This window comes from Geotrypetes seraphini, chromosome 11 (assembly GCF_902459505.1).
Source record: "Geotrypetes seraphini chromosome 11, aGeoSer1.1, whole genome shotgun sequence".
NCBI classification, from domain to species: Eukaryota; Metazoa; Chordata; class Amphibia; order Gymnophiona; family Dermophiidae; genus Geotrypetes; species Geotrypetes seraphini.
Genome location: NC_047094.1, coordinates 76,076,622 through 76,089,507, shown reverse-complemented (window position 1 = coordinate 76,089,507; position 12,886 = coordinate 76,076,622).

Sequence of the window (12,886 nt, the reverse complement as noted above, 5' to 3'; positions counted from 1 at the left end):
TACAATCCCTCTGGAGGCTGAACTCTAGGGTTTTTGTATGCCTGGTAGCTTCTGCTGCTGATTTGTTTTCAATTCTTAGTCTTTTTTTATTATTTATTTTACAGATTTGCCCACATGCTGTGGATCAACTCTGTGCGAGTGATCCTTCGGCGGGAGATCGCAGACATTTAAATTTTTTTTGCTTCTGGAAGGTGCTCTGTAAGCTTAAACTGCAGTAAGCCTTTTGGACAGCCTGCAGATTGGATCGGGAGCCATCTCTCCCCTGGTTCACCCGCAAAGGGGTAGAGCACAGGCTGCTGTGGTTCCGTGGAGGTACGCCAGGATTGGAACCGCATTGCATGTCTTCCCTGATTTCCCTGAGGGGTCCTGGTGGTTGTGATCTGAGGTGACAGGAAAGGTGAGGTGGTCAGAAGACCTGAAAAACCCAGTTTAATCAGCTCCAGAGGATACTGATCACCTTGCTTGTACTGTGTATTGCAAGCTGCCATAGACTTTCATTGCAGCACATGTCTCTATGGTGTCTGTGAGTCACAGAGTTTGCCAATTCTGGGAGGTGCTCAAATTTGGGTTTTGAATGGTTTCCCTGCATGCCCTGGTCCCCCCCCCCCTCCCAGTAAAATCCTAAAATCATCATTTTTCACATTTTCCTGCATTTTTCAGTCAAAATCGGCACCCGCGGTGACCATCTTGGATTTTCTTTAAAGCTTTTAAAACTATATTTTTTTGGACTTAGAAGTTTCGTTTTTGCTCCAAACCTCACAGAAGGCCACCTCAGGACAGGATGGCATGGATTCATGCCGTAAATGTGGTGGATGGCTTGTGGTTTCTCAGCCGTTTATACCATGTGCAGCATGAACCATGCGTGGATTCCGCACTATCCTCCAGAGAGGCCCTTCTTTCCGATTCCACTGGAGATGCGAATCTAGCATCCAGGATGCCAAAATTGGGCAATGAGGGCGCTTTCACAAAACGCAAGCGCAGTTTCAGGGAAAAGTCTCATAAATTTTCAAAACATTCTAAATCTGATTCCCACAGATCGTCTCTGGCCGCCAGGGACTATTTTCCGCTGGAATTTGTGGATATGATGTATCAGGCTTTCATGAACATAAGAATTGCCACTGCTGGGTCAGACCAGTGGTCCATCGTGCCAAGCACGCAGCAGCCCCCAGGTCAAAGACCAGTGCTCTAAATGAGTCCAACCTCACCTGCGTACGTTCCAGTTTAGCAGGAAGTTGTCCAACTTTGTCTTGAATCCCTGGAGGGTGTTTTCCATTATAACAGACTCCAGAAGAGCATTCCAGTTTTCTACCACTCTCTGAGTGAAGAACTTCTTTATGTTCGTACAGAATCTATCCCCTTTCAATTTTAGAGAGTGCCCTCTCGTTCTCTACCTTGGAGAATGAACAATCTGTCTTTATCTGCTAAGTCTATTCCCTTAAATATTTTGAATGTTTCGATCACGTCCCCTCTGTCTCCTCTTTTCAAGGGAGAAGAGGCACAGTTTCTCCAATCTCTCACAGTACAGCAACTCCTCCAGCCCCTTAACCATTTTAGTCGCTCTTCTCTGGACGCTTTCGAGTAGTACCGTGTCCTTCATGTATGGCGACCAGTGCTTGATGCAGTATTCCAGGTGAGGTCGCAACATGGCCCAGTACAGCGGCATGATAACCTTCTCCGATCTGTTCGTGATCCCCTTCTTAATCATTCCTAGCATTGTGGGTTACCCTTTTCGCTGCTGCCATGCATTGTGCGGACGGCTTCATTGACTTGTCTTCCAGTACTCCCGTCTCTTTCCTGGGGGGTCTACTCCGAGCCACAGAAGAATACCACACGAGGGGGAAGAATTGGCTAGTCGATGCCCAGAAGAAGAGAGAGCTAAGCACACCGAGGACATTGACCTGAGACCGATAAGAAAATTGAAGAAGGGAAAGTCAGCGATCCTGGTGGGAGACTCGATATTGAGGCATGTGGACAGCCACATAGCAGGAGGAAGAGAGGATCGACTGGTGACCTGCCTCCCAGGAGCGAGAACCAAGGACATCGTGGACAAAATTGGGAAGGTCCTGGAAGGAGCGGAGACGGAAGAGACCGCAGTAATGATCCACATCGGGACGAATGATGTCAGCAGGAGAGACTACAGAAGAGGCACGCTGATAGAACAGTTCAAGATTCTGGGAAGGAAACTGAAGATGAGGACCCAGAAGATAGCATTCTCAGAGATCCTACCGGTACCAAGGGCAGATGTGAAAAGGCAGGAAGAACTACAATCAATAAATGCGTGGATGAGGAGATGGTGTGAGGAAGAAGGATTCCACTTCGTGAGGAACTGGACAACGTTCTGGGGCAAGAGCAAGCTCTACAGGAGAGATGGACTGCACCTGAGCGCGGTGGGAACAAGACTTCTAGCAAACAACGTCAAGAGAGGAATAGAACAGGCTTTAAACTAAGAGGAAGGGGAAAGCCGACAGTCGACCTAGCGTCGACGATTCGGAAGACGGTATCCCATGAAGATACTAAGGGGAAAAAAGGCTGGGAAGAAACAAGGGACAAATTACAGGAGTCGACTAACCCAGAAGTGGAGGTTAGAAAGATTGTAGCAAAAGAGAAGACACCAAAGACCGAAGCACAGGGAAAGGAAATGAGAAGGACGAAATGCCAGGATCTAAATTGCATATATGCTAATGCAAGGAGCCTAAGAAACAAAATGGAGGAACTAGAAGCCATGGCCAATGCAGAGGACATAGACATCATTGGAATCTCTGAAACGTGGTGGAATGAGGAAAACAGATGGGATACAGTACTGCCGGGATACAAGCTCTATCGCCAGGACAGGTCAGGACAGAAAGGAGGAGGAATAGCCCTATACGTAAAAGAAAGCATACAATCGACAAGAATGGACACAGTGGAGACGACCAACAAACTGGAATCGCTATGGGTTAAAATACCGGGTAGGAAAGGGCATGAAATAAAGATGGGCTTATACTATCGTCCGCCCGGGCAAACCAGAGATATTGATAAAGAAATGGATGCCGAGATGAAGCGAGAATGCAAAAGAGGTTACACGGTTGTTATGGGAGACTTCAACTACCCCGGGATAGACTGGAGTCTTGGAAGCTCAAGATGCGCCAGGGAGACAGAATTCCTGGAGGCTATACAAGATTGCTTCATGGAGCAGCTTGTTAGAGAACCGACGAGAGGAAATGCAACTTTGGATCTAATCCTAAATGGGCTAATGGGACCTGCAAAGGAAGTGGAAGTAGTGGGACCGTTGGGAAATAGCGATCATAATATGATCAAGTTCAAGGTTGAAGTAGGAATACCGAACGGAAAGAGAACCATAGCGACAACTTTCAACTTCAGGAAAGGAAACTATGAAGCAATGAGGGAAATGGTAAGGAAGAAAATTAGGAACACTTCCAAGAAATGGCAAACGGTAGAACATGCCTGGTCTTTTTTCAAAGACACGGTGAGCGAGGCGCAAAATCTGTACATCCCCAGATTCAGAAAGGGGTGCAAAAAGAGTCGAACAAAAGACCCGGTATGGATGACTAAAATAGTGAAGGAAGCGATAGCCAATAAGAAAAATTCATTCAGGAAATGGAAGAAGGACAAAACTGAGGAGAACTGGAAAGAGCATAGGAAGTATCAAAAAGAATGTCACAGTGTGGTTCGAAAAGCCAAAAGAGAGTACGAAGAGAGGCTAGCCAGGGAGGCACAAAATTTCAAACCGTTCTTCAGATATGTTAAAGGGAAACAGCCAGCTAGGGAGGAGGTGGGACCGCTGGATGAAGGAGACAGGAAGGGAGCGGTGAAGGAGGAGAAAAAAGTCGCGGAAAGACTTAACATGTTCTTTTCGTCTGTATTTACAAACGAAGACACAACCAACATACCGGAACCTGAGCAAATCTTCAATGGAAATCAAGCAGAAAAATTAACATCCATGGAAGTGAGCCTTGATGATGTACACAGGCAGATAGAAAAACTTAAAACTGACAAATCCCCTGGTCCGGATGGAATCCATTCAAGGGTTTTGAAAGAATTAAAGGAGGAGATAGCTGAACTTCTTCAGCAAATTTGCAACCTATCCTTGAAAACAGGCGTGATCCCGGAGGATTGGAAGATAGCCAACGTCACGCCCATCTTTAAAAAGGGATCAAGAGGTGACCCGGGAAACTACAGACCGGTGAGTCTGACCTCGGTTCTGGGGAAAATGGCGGAAGCACTGATAAAAGAAAACATCGATGAACATTTGGATAGAAACGAACTTCTGAAAACAAGCCAACATGGTTTCTGCAGGGGGAGATCGTGCCTAACTAACTTATTGCACTTCTTCGAAGGAATTAACAAAAGGATGGACAGGGGAGACCCCATAGACATCATATACCTTGATTTCCAAAAAGCCTTTGACAAGGTGCCTCACGAACGTCTACTCCGGAAACTGAAGAATCATGGGGTGGATGGAGACGTACATAGATGGATCAGAAACTGGTTGGCAGGTAGGAAACAGAGGGTAGGAGTGAAGGGCCACTACTCGGACTGGATGAGGGTCACGAGTGGTGTTCCGCAGGGCTCGGTGCTCGGGCCGCTGCTATTTAATATATTCATAAATGATCTAGAAACAGGGACGAAGTGTGAGATAATAAAATTTGCAGACGATACAAAAATATTTAGTGGAGCTGGAACTAAAGAGGAATGCGAATAATTGCAAAGGGAATGGGTGGCGAGATGGCAGATGAAGTTCAACGTTGAGAAATGTAAAGTATTGCATGTGGGAAGCAGAAACCCAAGGTACAACTATACGATGGGAGGGATGTTATTGAATGAGAGTACCCAAGAAAGGAACTTGGGGGTAATGGTGGACATGACAATGAAGCCGACGGCACAGTGCGCAGCGGCCGCTAAGAAAGCAAATAGAATGCTAGGTATAATCAAGAAGGGTATTACAACCAGGACAAAAGAAGTTATCCTGCCGTTGTATCGGGCGATGGTGCGCCCGCATCTGGAATACAGCGTCCAATATTGGTCGCCGTACCTTAAGAAGGATATGGCGTTACTCGAGAGGGTTCAGAGGAGAGCGACACGTCTGATAAAAGGGATGGAAAACCTTTCATACGCTGAGAGATTGGAGAAACTGGGTCTCTTTTCCCTGGAGAAGAGGAGACTTAGAGGGGATATGATAGAGACTTATAAGATCATGAAGGGCATAGAGAGAGTAGAGAGGGACAGATTCTTCAAGCTTTCTAAAAATAAAAGAACAAGAGGGCACTCGGAAAAGTTGAAAGGGGACAGATTTAAAACGAATGCTAGGAAGTTCTTCTTTACCCAACGAGTGGTGGACTACTGGAATGCACTTCCAGAGGGCGTAATAGGGCAGAGTACAGTACTGGGGTTTTAGAAAGGATTGGATAATTTCCTGCTGGAAAAGGGGATAGAAGGGTATAAATAGAGGATTACTGCACAGGTCCTGGACCTGTTGTGCCGCCGCGTGAGCGGACTTCTGGGCATGATGGACCTCAGGTCTGACCCAGGAGAGGCATTGCTTATGTTCTTATGTACTGCACTGGACATCCTGTATTCGTGTATGATTTTTGTTACCGACATGCATCACGTTACACTTATCCACGTTTAACCTCATTTGCCATGTCGATGCCCATTTCTCGAGCTCGATTATGTCATGTTGCAGATCTTCACAATCCCCCTGTGTCTTCACTACTCTGAATAACTTAATTTTGTCCGCAAATTTAATCACTTCACTTGTACCAATGTCCAGATCGTTTATAAATATGTTGAAGAGCACGAGTCCAAGCACCGAGCCCTGCGGCACCCCACTGGTGATGCTCTTCCAGTCCGAGTATTGTCCATTTACCCCCACTCTCTATTTCCTATTCACCAGCCAGTTTTTAATCCACGTGAGTATTTCACCCTCGATTCCATACCTCCGCAATTTTCCGAAGTAGTCATTCTTGTGAAAATCCAGATATATAATGTCGACCTGTCACCCTTGTCTATATACCTGTTTACTCCCTCGAAGAAGTCAGTAAGTTTGTCAAACAAGATCTGCCTTTGCTGAAACCGGGCTGGCTGGTCTTCATCAGACCGTGGCCGTCAAGGTGATCAATTATGCGGTCCTTTAATCAGTGCCTCTTATCTTTCCGGTACTAAGGTCAGACTCACCGGTCTATAGTTTCCCGGATCTTACCTCAAACCTTTTTTGAAGATCGATGTAACATTCATCACCTTCCAGTCTTTTGCAATCTTTCCCAATTTGATCGACAGATTGGCTATTAGTTGAAGCAATTCAGCTATAGTCCCTTTCAGTTCCTCGGAGGGATGCCATCCAGTCCGGGGATTTATCGCTCTTAAGCCTATCAATCTACCTGCATACCTCTTCTAGACTGACCATCAACCCTGTCAGTTTCCCGTCTTCATTTCCAGCATATAGCCTGGGTATGCTGAGTATATCCTCTTCGGTACATACAGACGCAAAAAATGTGTTCAGTTTGTTGGAGATTGCTTTGTCCTCCTTTAGCACTCTCTTTATTCCATTGTCATCCAACGATCCCACCGCTTCCTTTGAAGGTCATTTCCCCTTAATGTATTGAAAGAACAGCTTGAAGTTTTTTGCCTCCTTAGCTATTTTTTCCTCATAGTCTCTTTTGACCCCTTTTACCGCCTTATGGCACATGCGTTGATGATTGTGCTTATTCCAGTTTTCATTCGTTCTTGACCTTTTCCATTCCTTAAACGAAGTTTTCTTGTCTCTGATAGCTTCCTTCACCTCTATAGTGAGCCATGCTGGTTCCTTGTTCTTTTTCTTCTTGGATCCCTTGATGATATGCAGTATATATAGATTTTGCGCCTCGGTGACTGTGTCCTTAAAAAGGGACCAAATTTGCTCTAGCGTTTTTACAGTGCTTATCCTCTTCTTAATCATTTTCCCCACCATGAGTCTTATCCCTTCATAATTCCCTTTTTGGAAGTTCAGTGGTGTGGCTGTCGTTCTGAACTGATGTTTTGCCCCTGTATCCAGGTCGAAGCGGATCATGTTGTGATCACTGTTTCCCAGTGTTCCTTCTACTTCTACACCTTGTGCCGGTCCTCGCAGTTTATTTAGAATTAAGTCCAGAATTGTATTTCCTCTTGTATTTTCCTTGACAAATTGTTCCAGGAAGCAATCGCCTACAGCAGGGGTGTCCAATGTCGGTCCTCGGGTTTTCAGGATTTCCCCAATGAATATGCATGAGATCTATTTGCATGCACTGCTTTCAATGCATATTCATTGGGGAAATCCTAAAAACCCGACTGGATTGCGGCCCTCTAGGACCGACATTGGACACCCCTGGCCTACAGCATCCAGGAACTTGGTCTCCGTAGTGCAGCCTGAGGTGCCTAGGTTCCAGTCTATCCCGGATTGTTGAAGTCACCCATGATAACTGCATTGCCTCCCTTGAAGTTGCATTTAATCTCCTCCATCATTTCTCTATCAATTTCTTCAGACTGCCCTGGGGGTCGGTAGTAGATGCCGATCTTAGTTTCCAGTCCATTTGTTCCCGGAATTTTGACCCATAGAGACTCCAACTTATCTATCTGTTGTGGCGTGTTCTCTCCAGTAGATTCAATTTCCTCTTTGATGTATATGACAATGGCCCCACCTTTTTGAGCCACTCTGTCTCTACGGTATAGTTTATATCCCGGTAGCACAGTATCCCAGATGTTTTCCTCAGTACACCATGTTTCCGCAATGCTGATGATGTCCATGTTATCTTTTTGTGCCATAGCTTCTAATTCACCCATCTTATTACACTTGAGTTTGCGGCCTGTTTCTTTCTTGCATTTCCTTTCCTCTTGTGTCTCTTTCGATCGGTCTTGCCTGTGATCCGGTGAGTCTTCCCCTATATCTTTCTGCACGGTATCCTCCAGTTATACCGGTTCCCAAACCATTGACTCTCTTAGTCGATTGTCGGCTTTCCCCTTCTTCCTAGTTTAAAAACTTCTCAAAAACTTTTCTCTTGATGTTGCTTGAAAGTAGCCTCATTCCATCTCTGCTGAGGTGGAGTCTGTCCTTCCTGAATAGCTTGCTCTTTCTCCAGAACGTCGTCCACAGTTGCGCACAAAGTGGAATCCTTCCTCACACCAGTGCCGCATCCACGCATTGTCTGCTTGCAGCTCTGTCTGCCTCTTCTCGTCAGCCCTGGGTACCGGCAGGATCTCAGAGAATGCTATCCTCTGCATTCTGGTCTTCTGCTTCCTTCCTAGCATCCGGAACTGGTCCTTCAGTACTTCCCTGTTGTAGTTCCTGCTGCTCACATTGTTCTTCCCCACATGGATCACCACTTCCGTATCTTCTTCCACACTGTTGATGATCCTGTCGATGCGGCTCACTATGTCGTCTACCTTGGCTCCCAGTAGGCAGGTCACCAGCCAATCCAGTCTTCCTTCCGCTATTTGTCCGTCGACTTGTCTGATGGAGTCCCCCACGATGATTGCTGTCCTCTATCTTCTATGCCTGTGTCTCCCTCTCAGACTCTGGTTCAGTAGTCTGTTCAGCCTTTGGATTCCAGCATGTCAATGCCTCGGTGCCTGCATCAATTTCAATGCTGTTGCTGTTGTTCGGCTCTTCGGCAGGCTCCGCTGATGTGGCTAGCCTAGCAGATACCGAGGATTCCCAGAACACTGATTTCCAGTGTGCAAGCTCTTTAAGTCCAGTCGCCTTCCTGATCTTCTCTCTGAATCCCTGTGGACATTGAAACTCGATTCAGACCCGAGGGTTCAGGCGGAGTGTTCCATTATGAGTTCTAAGCCCCCGCTTTCCGCTGCATTTCCGGATCTGGTGGAAATGCTCTTGGAAGTTTGGGAGGGTCCCCTGAAGTATGCTAGGGTCATGGCTAAATTGTATACCATGGTATTGAAATTTTCCAAGTGCCTAGCCCCGCCGAGGGTGGATTCAGCGGTGGCTCAGGTCACTAAACGTACCTGTGTGCCCTCGGATGGAGGGGTTGTCCTGAAGGATGTCCAGGATTGAAGACTAAATTTTGTCATGAAATGTCTTTTTGATTCTGCTGCGACGGGAGCACGAGCTGCAGCGGCCACATCCATTGTGGCCTGGGCATGTCGTACTAAACTTTGTCAGGATCCTGAAGAGGATGTCCAGGATCTCAACTTCCTGGTTTCTGGAGTTAATTATTTGGCAGACGCACTCTGATATTTTGAAAGTTTTTGCTAAGCTGGGAGCTTATTCATTTTCTGCTAGGAGAATGTTATGGATTCGCCAGTGGTCGGGTGATTCTTCACCCAAGGCTACACTGAGCAAATTGCCTTTTAAGGGTTTGCTCTTGTTTGGCCAGGGTTTGGATGACCTGATGGCAAGTGTGCAGGACCGTAAGCCTAAGGCGCTTCCTGGCTCTAGACCTCGTCTGACCAGGGGGACGGGATGGCCGTATTTTCATGCCTTCTGGAGAACCTCATAGTATGCCGGACCCCCTGAGGCAGGACAGCATTTTTTAGCATCCTACAGACCTCGCTTTGGAGATGTAGTGCACCAACAACCTTCCAGCTCTCAACCGTCCCTTCCAAGAGAAAATTATGATGCCAGGTCTCTGGTGAGGCCCCTCCCCCAAATCCGGAGGGCAGCTTTCAGCCTTCCTTCCAGAATGGCTAAAGATAACCTCGGACCAGTGGGTCCTTGAGGTACTCATGGACGGTCTTTGCAGTTCTGGCCGCCGCCAGACTTCTTCCTGGCCTTCTCCCAAGGGAAATCCAGACAGGGCTAGCAAGGTGCACGCTACGGTGCGCCGGTTACTGGATCTGGCTGCCATAGAGCCGGTCCCAATGGACGACTTGGGCTCCGGGAAATACTCGCTTTACTTCATCATGCCAAATAAGGACTCTGACAATTGCAGACCAATTCTGGACCTGAAAGCAGTGAAAGCATTCTTGCAAATTCCGTGTTTCTGGATGGAAACGGTGCATTCTGTCATAGCAGCGGTGGCATCTGGGAAGATTTTGGCTTCCTTGGATCTCACGGACACGTATCTCCACATCCTGATATTCCCAGATCATCGGAGGTTCCTGAGGTTTCATGTTCTCGGGAGGCATTTCCAGTTCACGGTGCTCCCTTTTGGTTTGGCATCAGTGCCCAGATCTTTTACCAAGATCATGGAGGCTGCCCATCTGCGATCTGTGTGTGCTTGTGCATCCATACCTTGACAACTGGCTGATCAGAGCTCATGTGTGCAGGGTGGGTGATTAATCTGAAGAAGAGTTGCCTCGAGCCGACCCAGGACTTGTAGTACCTGGAATCCAGTTCCACACAGATCTGAACCGGGTATTTCTTCCAGAATCCAGAAAGCTCAAATTCAGGAGTGCGATTCGGGACATGTTAGCGGTCTCAATCCCAATGGCCTGGCAGTACCTACAGGTGTTGGGTCTCATGGTAGCAACCATAGATGTGATTCCTTGGGCAAGAGCTTGCCTGCGTCCTCTTCAGTTTTCACTTCTGATGGCGGTGGAATCCCCAGAGAGATGTGCTGGGGGTGAATCTGCCTTGGTGTTGTGGTGGTTGAACCTGGTCACTGAACAAAGAGCTCCCTCTGCAGGTCTTGAACTGGGTGATCCTGACCATGGATGCGAGTCTCCCTGGCTGGGGTGCAGTTTGCAAGTCGGTCGCGGTCTAGGGCCACTGGATGGCACAGGAGAGCAGATGGTCTATCAATCGGCTGGAGCTGCGAGCGATCCAGTTAGCTCTACTAAGTTTTCAAGAGTGTCTCTGCCAGAAGGCTGTCCATGTTTTCAGACAATTTGACAGGTGTTGCCTATGTCAACTGTGAAGGGGTACACGGAGTCCCCTGCTGGGCTTGGAATCTCGGTTACTCTGCTTGGGTGGAAGGACATCTGTTGGCCTTGTCCATGGCTCATATGGCCGGTGTAGACAACGTTCAGGCAGACTCTCAGTTGTCAGACTCTGGACCAAGGAGAATGGTCCCTGTCCAAGCTGGCGTTCGAGACCATAGTGCGCTGCTGGGGTCGTCCTACTTTCAATCTGATGGCATCTTCTCAGAACATGAAGGCAGAAAGATTTTTCAGCCGATGGGAGTTTGGCAGTGAAGGACTCGACTCTCTGGTTCAACCTTGGCCCGAAAGGGATCTTCTCTACATCTTTCCCCCGTGGCCTATGATAAGGCGAGTACTGTGCTGGGTGTCCTCTCACAGGGGTCCAGTGATCCTTGTAGTTCCAGACTGGCCCAGGAGACCTTGGTACGCAGAACTTCTGAGGTTGTCCTCAGAGAGGGGTCTGCGTCTTCCTTGCCATCGGAGGTTGCTCACTCAGCGGCTGATTGCACTTCAAGATCTGGATAGCTTTGGTCTTACAGCCTGGCGCTTGAGCAGGCATCCTTGACAGCCAGGGGTTATTCCTCTGCAATTATCACCACACTCCTGTAGAGCCAGCGGAAATAGACTGTATCAGCCTATGCGAAAGCCTGAAGGTGTTTTCAGGCTTGATGTGCGGGGGTTCAGGTGGACCCTTTGGTACTACCGTTGTCTCATGTTCTGGACTTCCTGCAGACTCAGGAAGGGTCTGGCAGTCACTTCTCTACGTGTTCAGATTGCGGGACTCTCCTGTTTAGGCCCCTCTTCGTTCAGGGGTTCTCTGGCTTCTCGCCTGGATTTTGTCCGGTTCTTGAGGGGGGCCAGTAGGCTGAGGCTTCCCTTGCAACTGCCTTGCCCGTTGTGGAACCTGAATTTGATCCTACGTTCCATGACTCCGCCCTATGAACCCCTGTAAGATCTTACCATTAAGACTGTCTTCTTGGTGGCGTTAACATCAGCGCGGCGAATGTCAGAGCTTCAGGCTTTGTCTTGCAGAGATCCTTTTCTTCGCATCATGGAGTCTGCAGTGATTTTAAGGACTGTTCCTTCTTTTCCTAAATTGGTTTCCACTTTCCACATCAACCAGGAAGTTTGTTTGTTCCTACGGGTTCCAAGTCTCGACTGTGTTTTTCAGTGTCTGAATGTATGGCGTCTCATTTTGAGATACCTAGAGGCCACTAATGACTTCCGTCTGTCGGACTATCTGTCCTGGCAGGCGCCACGTGTCAGGGTTGGCCTGCTTCCAAGGCTACCATTTTGCATTGGATAGGTGCGGCCATTTCCGCAGCCTATGGCAGTGGGGAAGAACCTCCCCTTGGGGTTAAGACTCCTCTACCAAAGGAATGGCTTCCTTGTGGGCTGATTCTCATGCAGTCCATGTACTGTGTAGCCTCTTATAGGGACAGGACACACATCTGGGATTGATTTATGTTTCATACTGTGGTAGTTAGGGAATAACTCGAGAGGGTTCAGAGGAGAGCGACACGTTTGATAAAAGGTATGGAAAACCTTTCATACACTGAGAGACTGGAGAAACTGGGGCTCTTTTCCCTGGAAAAGAGGAGGATTAGAGGGGATATGATAGAGACTTACAAGATCATGAAGGGCATAGAGAAAGTGGAGAGGGACAGAATCTTCAAACGTCCGAAAACTACAAGAACGAGAGGGCATTTGTAAAAGTTGAAAGGGGATAGATTCAAAACCAATGCTAGGAAGTTTTTCTTCACCCAACAGGTGGTGGACACCTGGAATGCGCTTCCAGAGGGCGTGATAGGACAGAGTATGGTATTAGGGTTCAAGAAGGGATTGTACAATTTTCTGAAGGAAAAGGGGACAGAAGGGTATAGATAGAGGATTACTACACAGGGCCTGGACCTGTTGGCTGCCGCGCGAGCGGACTGCTGGGCACGATGGACCTCAGGTCTGACCCAGCAGAGGCACTGCTTATGTTCTTATGTTCAGTCTTGCCTGAGGAGATTTTGCGGGTGGCCACGTGTGCTTCCCTTCATACCTTTTCTAG